The 11,951-nt window shown below is 45.1% G+C and overlaps 1 pseudogene; it reads left to right on the forward strand.

The window, feature by feature from the left end:
- The first annotated feature begins 6,304 nt into the window (after positions 1-6,304).
- Positions 6,305-10,594, forward strand: LOC118392750 (heterogeneous nuclear ribonucleoprotein C-like; annotated as a pseudogene).
- The last annotated feature ends 1,357 nt before the right edge of the window (positions 10,595-11,951 follow it).

Here is an 11,951-nt window from a genome sequence, read left to right on the forward strand (position 1 = left end):
AATGACAGCCTAGAAACAGTGGGTTAACTGCCTTGTTCAGGGGCAGAACAACAGATTTCTACCTTGTCAGCTCGGCGATTCAATCTAGCAACCTTTTGGTTACTGCCCCAACGCTCTAACCACTAGGCTACCTGCCAACCCTACACTAACCCTAACCCTATAAAGATGTGTATTAATTTACCTTTTGTCTGTGTGAAAATTATTTCTTGCTGATATGAAAGATACATTCCTTATGTTTCCAAAACTGTACCTGTATCAAAAGTCCCCTGGGAAGAAGTTACCTTCATCAATAAGCACGTCTATGAATAGGTTCTGCCTGTGATTGACATTTTCCTAGTCACCACAGCTAAACGGTTTCTCTCTCTCGTTCGAGTAAGTTTATACTGCTTTAGGGTCTGCCTAGACTTGAAGCTTTCCCCACAGTCACCACAGTTAAATTATTTCTCTCCTCTGTGAATCAGTTTATGCCTGGTTAGGGTACCCTTGAGACTGAAGCTTATCCCACAACCACAGCTAAATTATTAATCTCCTGTGTGAGTCAGTATATTCATCCCTAGGTCTCCCTTCTGACTGAAGCCTTTCCCACAGTCATCACAGCTAAACGGTTTCTCTTCTGTGAGAGTGTTTGTCCTTCCTTAGGTAACCTTTGAGACTGAAGCTTTTCCCACCGTCACCACCGCTAAATGATCTCTCTCCTGTGTGAATCTACATGTGTCTCGACAGATCTCCTTTGACAGGTGCAGTGTGTGACGAGAGTCACATGCCTCTGCAGGTCAACTTTCAGAGCAAACGTTTCACCACAGTCACTGCAATGGCATGTTTTTCTCGACGTGGTGCTGGGTTTGGAACAGTGTTCCCCCATTGATGGGTTTGGATCCAATGGAGGGTTAGGACCCAATGATGGGTTGCGATCAAATGGTGGGTTTGGAACCAGTGGTGGGTTGGGATCCAATTGTGGGCTGATGTCAAGTACTACTGGGTCGCTGCTTACGGCTGAGCTGTGGCTGGAGGCACATTGTTTCAAGTTTTAATTAATGCCACATGCACAATGAAGTACAGTAAAATTCCTTTCTTGCAAACTCTAACCCCAAGGCAGTAATCGATAACAATTAATACTAAACATAACAAGGTAGAACAAAACAAGCAGAACACGATAAAGTAAGTAAGCCTACCATATACAGGGTCAGCTCCAGTACCGCATTTACAACGTGCAGAGACACTGGATCGATAGAGGTTATTTCTCCTAACGTGCTGCGTAAATTCTCCTTGCCTGCTACGAAAACGTAACTTCCGGTCGTAGCTGTATACCTAGTTTTTAAAAAACCTGGCGGAACAACATGGTCGTGGACGGACTTGCAGAAATGCATCTCTGCATTAGAACTGGACGGAGTCTGAGGACAACGTAAGAGGAAAGATCTTGGAGAATCTGAAGATGGATCACAGGAAGATTGAGGTGGAGCTCACCCACGGGACTGGAAGGCCCAGGCCGATAGTGGTCAAGTTCCTGAGTATCAAGGACATGGTAGCTGTTCTGGAAAGAGCGAAGGACTTGAGAGGGACGTTTAACGAGGACTATCCTGAAGCTGTGTGCCAGAAATGGAAGTAACGTATCCCAGCCATGAAAGCTGCCGGAGCGCGTTCGGACATTGCTTACACCCACTATGACAGGCTCATTGTCCACCCTCTCTTCGAAAAGCCTAGAATGGATGAGAGAGCCAAGCCTATGGGTTCGTAGCTTCAACCCCACAGCCCACAGCCCACAGCCCACACACACACACTTACACCAACTGATTAATGGATTGCTGAATGCATGCATTTTTTCTCTTGCTTTGTTTGTTCTTCACTGCTTGACATGTATGATGTCATCCTGGTTGAGACTGAAGAAATGAACAACGAAACAGCACAGCAAGTAAGTGAAAGAAATATGTTTTGATTATGTTTTACTGGTAATGGGGACATATGTAAATGCCAACAAAATAACTTTGGTCGGTGTGTGTGTGTGTGTAAACCAATTTAACTGTACTAGAATGCATAAACGGCCGCTAAAATATTAAATTATTATCGGTATCATTTTTTGGGGGGCGAGGACAATATCGTATATCGGTGTCGACCAAAATTTGTATATATGGGTGCATCTCTAGTTACAGCCTAAAATAGTTTTTTCTCCCTCATCAATCTACATACAATACCCCATAATGACAAAGCAGAAACGGGTTTTCAGAAATGTTTGCTAATTTATAAAAAATAAAAAACTGAACGAAGACATTTACATAAGTCTGAACGACCCTTAACTCAGTACTATGTTTAAGCACATTTGGCAGCGATTAGAGCATCAAGTCTTCTTGGGTATGACACTACAAGCTTGGTACACCTGTATCTGGGGAGTTTCTCCCATTCTTCTCTGCAGATCCTGTCAAGCTCTGTCAGGTTGGATGTGGAGAGTTTCTGCACACCTATTTTCAGACCTCTCCAGAGATATTAGATTGGATTCAAATCCGGGCTCTGGCTGGGCCATTCAAGGACATTCAGAAACTTGGCCCGAAGCCACTCCTGCATTGTCTTGGCTGTGTGCTTAGGGTCGTTGTCCTGTTGGAAGGTGAACCTTCAACCCAGTCTGAAGTCCTGAGCACTCTGGAGCAGGTTTTCATCTAGCATCTCTCTGTACTTTGCTCCATTCATCTTTGTCTTGATCCTGGCTAGTCTTCCAGTCCCTGCTGCTGAAAAACATCCCCACAGGATGATGCTGCCACCACCATGCTTCACCAAAGGGATGGTGCCAGGTTTCCTCCAGACGTGACGCTTGGCATTCAGGCCGAAGAATTGAATCTTGGTTTCATCAAACCAGAGAATCTTGTTTCTCATGGTCTGAGAGTCTTTAGGTGGCTTTTGGCAAACTCCAAGCTGGCTGTCATGTGCCTGTTACTGAGAAGTTTCTTCAGTCTGGTCATTCTACCAAAAAGGCCTGATTGGTGGAGTGATGCAGAGATATTTGTCCTTCTGGAAGGATCTCCCATTTCCACAGAGGAACTCTAGAGGTCTGTCAGTGTGACTACCGGGTTCTTGGTCACCTCCCTGACCAAGGCCCTTCTCCCCCGATGGCTCAGTTTTGCCAGGCAGCCAGCTCTAGGAAGAGTATTGGTGCTTCCAAACGTCTTCAATTTTAAGAATGATGGGAGGCCACTGTGTTCTTGGGGACCTTCAATGCTGCAGAAATGTTCCCCAGATCTGTCCCTCGACACAATCCTGTCTCGGAGCTCTACGGAACAATTTCTCTTCGACCTCATTGCTTGGTTTTTGCTCTGACATGCACTGTCAACTGTGGGACCTTGTATAGAATGGTTCGTGCCTTTCATGTCCAATCAATCAAATTTACCACAGGTGGACTCCAGCCTAGTTGTATAAACATCTCAAGGATGATCAATGGAAACAGGATGCACCTGAGCTAAATGTCAAGTCTCATAGAAAAGGGTCTGAATACTTATGTAAATAAGGCATTTCTGTTTTTAATTTTTAATACATTTGCAAAAAGAAAATCACCTGTTTGATTGGACATGAAAGGCACACACCATTCTATACAAGGTCCCACAGTTGACAGTGCATGTCAGAGCAAAAACCAAGCCATGACGTCGAAGAAATTGTGTCATCCATTTTTTTTTAATCATGAAAAACAACTGGAAAATTAGGGGTTAAATGTGAAATGCAAACTACTAGGCGAATCAGGCCTATAACAATGGAGTACTGATTGGCTATAGATTTTGAATTCAATTTAGTTATTCTCTCTGCCTTTTTGAAGTAGCCTTTTCCCCCTTATCGAAATCCCAAAGCAAGGAGTTTTCTGTTGCTGTTGTGATAGCCAATCACTACTCTCCATTGTTGTAGTTTTGATTAGCCTATTAGTTTGCATTTCACATTGAACCCCTACTTTACCAGTTGTTTTTCATGATTAAAAAAATGGATGAAATTGTTCACCTGGGAACTGAATAAATTGGAGGCAGGCAATCATTGAATGTGCTGGTGCTGAAATGGCGACCCACAATCTAAACCTAAAGCGCTCTACGTTATGAAACAACTCTACATGCTGTGTGTTTCTTTTCACTCCTTGTACAATAATATCTCTAATGGGGAGTTTTGTCATCCACTAAGGGAATTATGTAGCACGATTGGTTTGTACCCCTCCTCTGAGTTTGACATCTGCCAGACTAGGGCCCAATGACAAATCGACCCCTAGACCCTACGCCAGCCACACTCAACTGGCAGACCACGGTTCATATCTGGACCTAGAAAGGGGTGGATATGGACTGCGGTCCTGATGTACATTTTTGTCAAATAAAAAATGTAGGAACTGTTGGACATTCAACTTACTGCTGTTGAGAGTTATAATAGTAGAATGTCTGCACGAGGTGCAATTTAATTTAGAAATTTGTTAGTGCATATGGACATTTTGTCCTCTTGTTATGCATTTTTACTCTTGACATCCCAGGTGACACCCCATTTGATTTTGCTGAGTCACTCAGGTATGAAAACACATAAGCCATGGAAAAACGTGTAGAATTGCAGGAATTGCGCTTTAAAATGGCAACAGTTTGGGTTCGCAAGGGTATCGAGGTCAGGGTTTGTTACTATGCTGATAAATGACGATATCCATCCGGCCCTTTGCCACTTCGGACATTTGTGTAACCGGACCTTCTGAAATAGTACCCAGCTGTGTGTATTGCATCACCTTTTGATTCGGGTCACATGCGCTGCCTGTATTCTAGTCTCATATTGATGCTGGTGGATAGCAACCCCGTCAACACTGGCCAGCAAAGAAAATATCATCACACAATTTGTGCTTTTGGCAAGACAACCAGACCCAACACAAGACGCAACAGTCTCATCCAAAATGATTGTGTGTGTGTGTGTGTGTGTGTGTGTGTGTGTGTGTGTGTGTGTGTGTGTGTGTGTGTGTGTGTGTGTGTGTGTGTGTGTGTGTGTGTGTGTGTGTGTGTGTGGTGTGTGGAACTTCCCTTGGCTGTGTCGTGGTCCGTTGTAACATCTGTTTTTATCATTAGGAAAGTGGCTGTGGGCCAAGAGGTACTCTGCTTTGGGATTGACATTTAGGAATGTCCTCTTTCTGACACCACGCCAACTAATTACATGTCCCTTGATTTGATTTACAGAAATGTATAATGAAAGACGGTATGCCAAAATCACTTCATATTATTAATAATACATGAGATTTATAAAGCACTTTTCAAGGACCCGAAGGCGTTTATATTGTTGTTGTTCAGATATTTGTGCGACACCTCATCGAGAGTGCACTATTATACTATTATATTATCAAGTGTCTCTTACAGTATGTTGGGCCTCACATGCCAGTTATGATTCATACTCTTTGTCTGTCTATGTACAGTAATATTCTTAAGCACTTTGGGGTTTTCTGAATTGGCTAATTGACCTGCCCAATTAATCGGTTTCTAACTTATTTGTCTTGTTTAATATGATAATGCTATTCATCCAACAGGTTTTTTTTGGCCATTCTTTTTCTTTTACCTCCACATGACTATATTGACTATATGTATATATTTTATATTTTTGAAGTACCTCATGGGAGCAGCACTGAACCAAAAATATGAAACGCTTCACTTTCTGAAGACTTTTGTAGTTCTAGAGACATCACTCCATAGATGCACTACGTCTCCCACGATGCATAGCCTAGCTCAGGCTCAATTGACAAATAACAACACTCTTCTCTCCAACTGAAACAGGCAGACCACGCCCGTCTAAGGCACAGGCAACATGGAGTTCTGGTTACTTCAACCTTCCAAATAAGTTCTCTAGATGTAGAAGCAGAGACCTTCCGGTATAAACCCTGAAATAGAACCAAAAGCTCTGCTGACACACAAATAGTGTGTGTAAATAGGAGAACCCCCCACCCACCTTCCTCTGTACAAAGCCATTATATGTAGATTATAGACACAGAAAAGTGGAAAAGGGCCTAAAGTCCTCCTATGCACAGTCATTGCTGTAAGCCATCATCTAAAGTAGCCCGACAAACATAATGAACGGGATGCTTGTTTTAAACAACCAATCATGTGTAGTGGTGTACTGTGTGTGTGTGTGTGTGTGTGTGTGTGTGTGTGTGTGTGTGTGTGTGTGTGTATGGACGCAGACTCTCAAATCAGGTCCAGTTTATTTTGGAAAGCAGCCCCGTACAGTCACAAACATGCATATCTCAACTTCTCCGTTCTCTCCCTCTTCCTCTCTCTTTCCTCTCCTCCCTTCATTTCCCCCTCATAAACACACCAGCCGGCCTCTCACCTCCAGTAGCGTGATGTCCGACAACGTGACCAACAAGACGGACCCTCGTTCGCTCCGTTCCCGGGTTTTCATCGGGAACCTCAACACACTCCTGGTCACCAAGGCAGACGTGGAGGCCATCTTCAAGTAGGTAGCACGATACTCTGGCTGCTCTCTGCTCCAACATCACCAGCCTCTGTGTGTCTTTCGGCGGGGTTGGGATAGAACAGGAGAATCCAATTCAATGCTGTCCCAGAAGGGCAATTCTTGTGTAGCGTGAAAATATCCAATCGACAGCCACAGATGTACAAAAGACACATTTCAATTCATTGTACATTGGACAATAAATTAACTCGTTCTTCTTCAGCAAGTACGGCAAGATTGTGGGCTACTCCGTCCACAAGGGGTTCGCATTCGTCCAGTACGCCAACGAGAGGAACGTCCGGGCCGCTGTGGCGGGTGAGGACGGGAGGATGATTGTAGGACAGGTGCTAGGTAAGAACCCAGGCAGCGGTATTCCACTCCTGCTCCCGTGTCCCCACTCTTCCTCCAATATGTTTCCCCTCTTCTAAAGGCATAGTATAAGTGGGGACATGTGATAATGTGGATGTTACACCCCCTGTCAAGATATAACTTCCTCTTGATTTTCCCTCTTTTTTTCCCCCTCTGCTCTATTTCTGTTCTTTCTGTATGTCTCTCTCTCCCCCAGACATTAACCTCGCTTGTGAACCGAAGCCTCAGAGATTGAAGACGGTTAAGCGCTCCGCAGGAGACATGTACAGGCGTACCTCAACTCCTCTCTGTGTGAATAAAAAAAAAAAAACTAAATAGGACCTGTACCAAGTGTTTCAGTTGATCTCGCTCACTGTCTCTCTCCCACCACAGACGTCTGTCCGCCCGCCCAGTTCTTCATTTGGTTTGGACTATGACTTCCAGAGAGATTACTATGACCTGTAAGTCTTTGGTTCGCCGTTGCCACACACACACTATACTTAGAAAGGGATAAAGAATGTGATATTTTTGCTGTACCTCCTTCTTAAACTGCAGCGTTCTTTTGAGAGATTTTTTACACATTGAACCCATTACATTTGTAACAGCCTCATGTCGTATAACCTGTGTGTGTGTGTGTGTGCCTGTTTTGTGTTGCCGTTGTAGCATGTACTCTTACCATTCCCGTGTGCCACCCCCCCCCCCCCCCCTCCACCTCCACCCCTGTCCCGGCCGGCGATCCCCTCCAAACATCCCCGGGTCAGTTTGAGTGGAGGTGGAGGGGGCAGCCGACGCACCAGGACCGGCTTCTCATCGTCCACCTCCAGGAGCAGCCACAGGACCTCGACCTCACGCACCAGTCAGTGCCACACGCCCACACGTGGCATGACAGACGCTTTCAACACTTCCGACATTGATCAAACACACTCGTGCCAACTACACAACGGTATAACTTGATCTCGTCCCTGACACACACTTACCAACTCCAAACTCACTCAGGCCAGTTACCCATTATTCACTTACCCTGTAGACACATGCATCCATGTTAATTCTCTGGAAGTGACATCCATACCGACTGTAAATGTATGCCTCTGACTCTCTCCTCCTTCCTTCTCTCTTCTCTCTCCCCCCTGTTCCTAACGCAGTGAAGACAGATGACCTGCAGACCATCAAGATAGAGCTGGCCCAGATCAAACACAAAGTGGATTACCTGCTGGAGAGTCTGGAGCGCCTGGGGAAGGACCACAGCAAGATGTCCGGTAGGACGGGGACAGACACGAGTGATGGATGTACACTCGTTGCCCACTGCATTTTCAGACATAAATATGCATAACGCAACTCATTTTTGTTTATCAATTAAAATCTCTCTGGCTCTCCCTCTAGACATGGAGAGTAGTGGGAAGCCGGAGACAGGGGAGGTGTCTCATCTCCTCAACTGCGGAGGGAAGGAGGAAAGTCTAAAGAGGGCGAGAGAGAACCAGTCTCTCAACGACTCAGAAGAGGAGGAGGAGGAGGAGGAGGGAGACCTACTGGAGGAAGAGTAGCTTACATTTTAGCTAGTCATTTAGCGGAAGCTCTTATCCAGAGCGACTTACAGTAAGTAGTAAGTGCATATATTTCCATACTTGGTACTGGTCCCCCTTGGAAATCGAACCCAGAACCCCAGTGTTGCACGTGCTATGCTCTACAAACTGAGCCACACTTGAGAGGGGAAAGGAACTGTGGGGAACGGAGAAGTGCAGATGGAAAGGAGTTGTAGTGTGAAGGAAAACATTGAGGAGGAAGCAGTAGTGCACTACGTTTAAAAAAATAGTTTTTTAAACATTTTTTAAAAGTAGTGCACTATGTAGGGGAAAGGGTGCCATTTGGGAGGCAGGCGGTGTCTCATGTCAGCTCATTGAATCCTGTCAGCAGGTACAGAGTAGAGGAAGGGAGGATAACGATGAGGAAGAGGAAGAAGGAGAGGATGATGGAGATGGCGCCAACGGAGACGATGCTTACGCAACGCAAACACGCACACAAACCTTGACCAACACACAACAAAATGTGTATAACTGTACATGCCAACACGCACACATACATGGACAGTTGTACTTACTGAGCTCTGTATTCAAATGGGCGTTTCATCTATATACTGCACTTTCGAATGTGCGCTCCCACATACACATTCACTGACACTCTACTGTTGACTGTATGTCAAGGAAATATCTGTCCCTCTTCTTCTCTTTTGATGTCTCTTCTGTGTTATGTTGTAGCCTTGTTCGACCATCCTGATCTCGTAAGCTTACATTCTGTGAAGTGAATGGAAACGAGAGCGAGAGAGAGAGTGGTCAGGATGTTTCTTTTACGTGTCTTTGAGATTTAGTTTATTCCAGTTTGGATCCATTTGAATTCAATTCAGGAAGCACACTGACATTTACATTTTCCTTTCAATGAGGAACATTTGGAATTGGAATTTGGTTTACTTTCTGATTTGACTGGTATTGAAATGGAATTGACCCCAACCCTGTTCTGGATGCAGTGTTTCTGAAACTTCTCAGCGGGAACCCCAGCCATTCCATGTATTTCATCTATTCCAGAGCTAGCACACCTGATTCAACTTGTCAACTAAACAAAATTGTGAAATGTCTGGGGTTCCCCTCGAGCAGGGGTACTCTTACCCTACGAGGGCCAGAGCCTGTTGGTTTTCTGTTCTACATGATTATTAATTGCACACACCTGGTGTCACAGGTCTAAATCAGTCCCTGAATAGAGGGAAAGAAAAAATGCAGTGAAACTGGCTTCGAAGTACAGAGTTGAGTTTGAGAGCCCGAGAGCATTAGTTCCCAAACTGTGAGGTGTTTGAGTTAACATTTTTTTTAAGGAACTCAGTTCGGCTTTAAACTTACTCTTGAAAGGTGCAATGGTAGAATGGACGAGGAGCAATTTCAAAACTGGGTAGTGAATCGGCAGTTGTCCTCTTTTCATGTCAGTCGTTGGATACCTTTTAGAGAGCTATTTGTAACTTGTCAGAAATGTCTAGATCAACTAGCCCATGTCAGCTAATGCTTTTTTTTCTTTCATGTTTTAGCCCATAGATATTGTCATTTTTATTTTATTTTTTCACTCCTGTCACATGTATACATATAGATTAGACATGGCAAAATGTATAGAATTGCAAGAAAATGTTTCTTTAAAACCAGAACATTTTCTTTGCAACCCATGACAAAATGTGTAGAATAGCAGGAAATAAGCTTTAAACCTGCAAAATACCCTCCACCAACAAGAGGGGTGAGAACAGTTTGTGTCATGAACAGTTGATGGGCCCATAGAAATAGACAGGGCGCGTGGACGTAGGGGTGCGCTGGATGTTCCCCAATGCTGGAAGGGGGGGGGGGCTTGAGTGAAAAATGGTTTGGGAACCCTTGCCCCCGAGGTTTGAAAACCCACTGAACTGGAGGATAGCTGAGAGGGTGCTGTACTGCTGCATTTACATCAGCAGGTGGCACTGAGCATCGACAGTTTTACACTGAGGCTACGATGAAATGTGGCACACGAGTTGAAAGATTTGACAAGGTTAACAATGATACAGACTTGTATAGGAGGATGTTATGTCAGGATTTTCCTCTGTATGCCGTTTTCATTGGCTTGAACAATTTTCATTGTTTGTGTTTATCAGGAAATACATAAGGACTTTGACCTTATTTGACCTTGAGTTCGAAAACGGGCATTATTCATGTTGGTTTGTTTGTTTGTCTCGGTTGCCATGTGGTTTCAGTTAATCATTACACGGACTGTGCTTGTGAATAAAAAAAAATCTAAGTGGGAATGTTCCAGTCCCGAATGTCTTTGAGCTGTTTGTAATCAAGATGAAGTGACATGTATGGGAGTAATAAAATAGTTTTTCTCTCTCTTTCTCTGAATCAATGTTGTACACATCATTTCAACCCCAAAAAATGGCATGGTGATGATGTTGAATCAACGTGGGAAACTGATTGAATTTGCAAAAAGGCATCAACGCAAGGGAATTTAGTATTGTTTTTACCCGACTTTGAATCCAAATCCAATGACGGTTGACATTCTTGGGCTGATTTCACGTTGAATCCACGTTAGTTGACATCTCAACCAAATGTAAATCAAAACTAGACATTGAACTAACGTATGTGCTCAATGGGAATGATTGGAAGTATTCAATGCATAGTTATTTGCTTTTGGATATGGTATGCAAGTGGAGTGCGTGGGCGCATGCAGTGTGTGTTTACAGAGTACGGAGCAGGTCTGGGCCTATCTGACTATAATGATACATTCTTATCTAGGACTCATCATACCTCTCCTCCCTCCTCTACTCTCTCCATTCCTCTCCTCCCTCCCTCCTCTACTCTCTCCATTCCTCTCCTCCTTCCCTCCTCTACTCTCTCCATTCCTCTCCTCCTTCCCTCCTCTACTCTCTCCATTCATCTCCTCCTTCCCTCCTCTACTCTCTCCATTCCTCTCCTCCCTCCCTCTACTCTCTCCATTCCTCTCCTCCCTCCTCTACTCTCTCCATTCCTCTCCTCCCTCCTCTACTCTCTCCATTCCTCTCCTCCCTCCCTCCTCTACTCTCTCCATTCCTCTCCTCCTTCCCCCCTCTACTCTCTCCATTCCTCTCCTCCTTCCCTCCTCTACTCTCTCCATTCCTCTCCTCCCTCCCTCTACTCTCTCCATTCCTCTCCTCCCTCCTCTACTCTCTCCATTCCTCTCCTCCCTCCCTCCTCTACTCTCTCCATTCCTCTCCTCCCTCCTCTACTCTCTCCATTCCTCTCCTCCCTCCTCTACTCTCTCCATTCCTCCCCTCCCTCCCTCCCTCCCTCCATTCCTCTCCTCCCTCCCTCCCTCCCTCCCTCTACTCTCTCCATTCCTCTCCTCCTTCCCTCCTCTACTCTCTCCATTCCTCTCCTCCCTCTACTCTCTCCATTCCTCTCCTCCCTCATCTACTCTCTCCATTCCTCTCCTCCCCTCCCTCCCTCCCTCTACTCTCTCCATTCCTCTCCTCCCTCCCTCTACTCTCTCCATTCCTCTCCTCCTTCCCTCCTCTACTCTCTCCATTCCTCTCCTCCCTCCCTCCTCTACTCTCTCCATTCCTCTCCTCCCTCCCTCCCTCCCTCCCTCTACTCTCTCCATTCCTCTCCTCCCTCCTCTACTCTCTCCATTCCTCTCCTCCCTCC

This window comes from Oncorhynchus keta, chromosome 13 (assembly GCF_023373465.1).
Source record: "Oncorhynchus keta strain PuntledgeMale-10-30-2019 chromosome 13, Oket_V2, whole genome shotgun sequence".
NCBI classification, from domain to species: domain Eukaryota; kingdom Metazoa; phylum Chordata; class Actinopteri; order Salmoniformes; family Salmonidae; genus Oncorhynchus; species Oncorhynchus keta.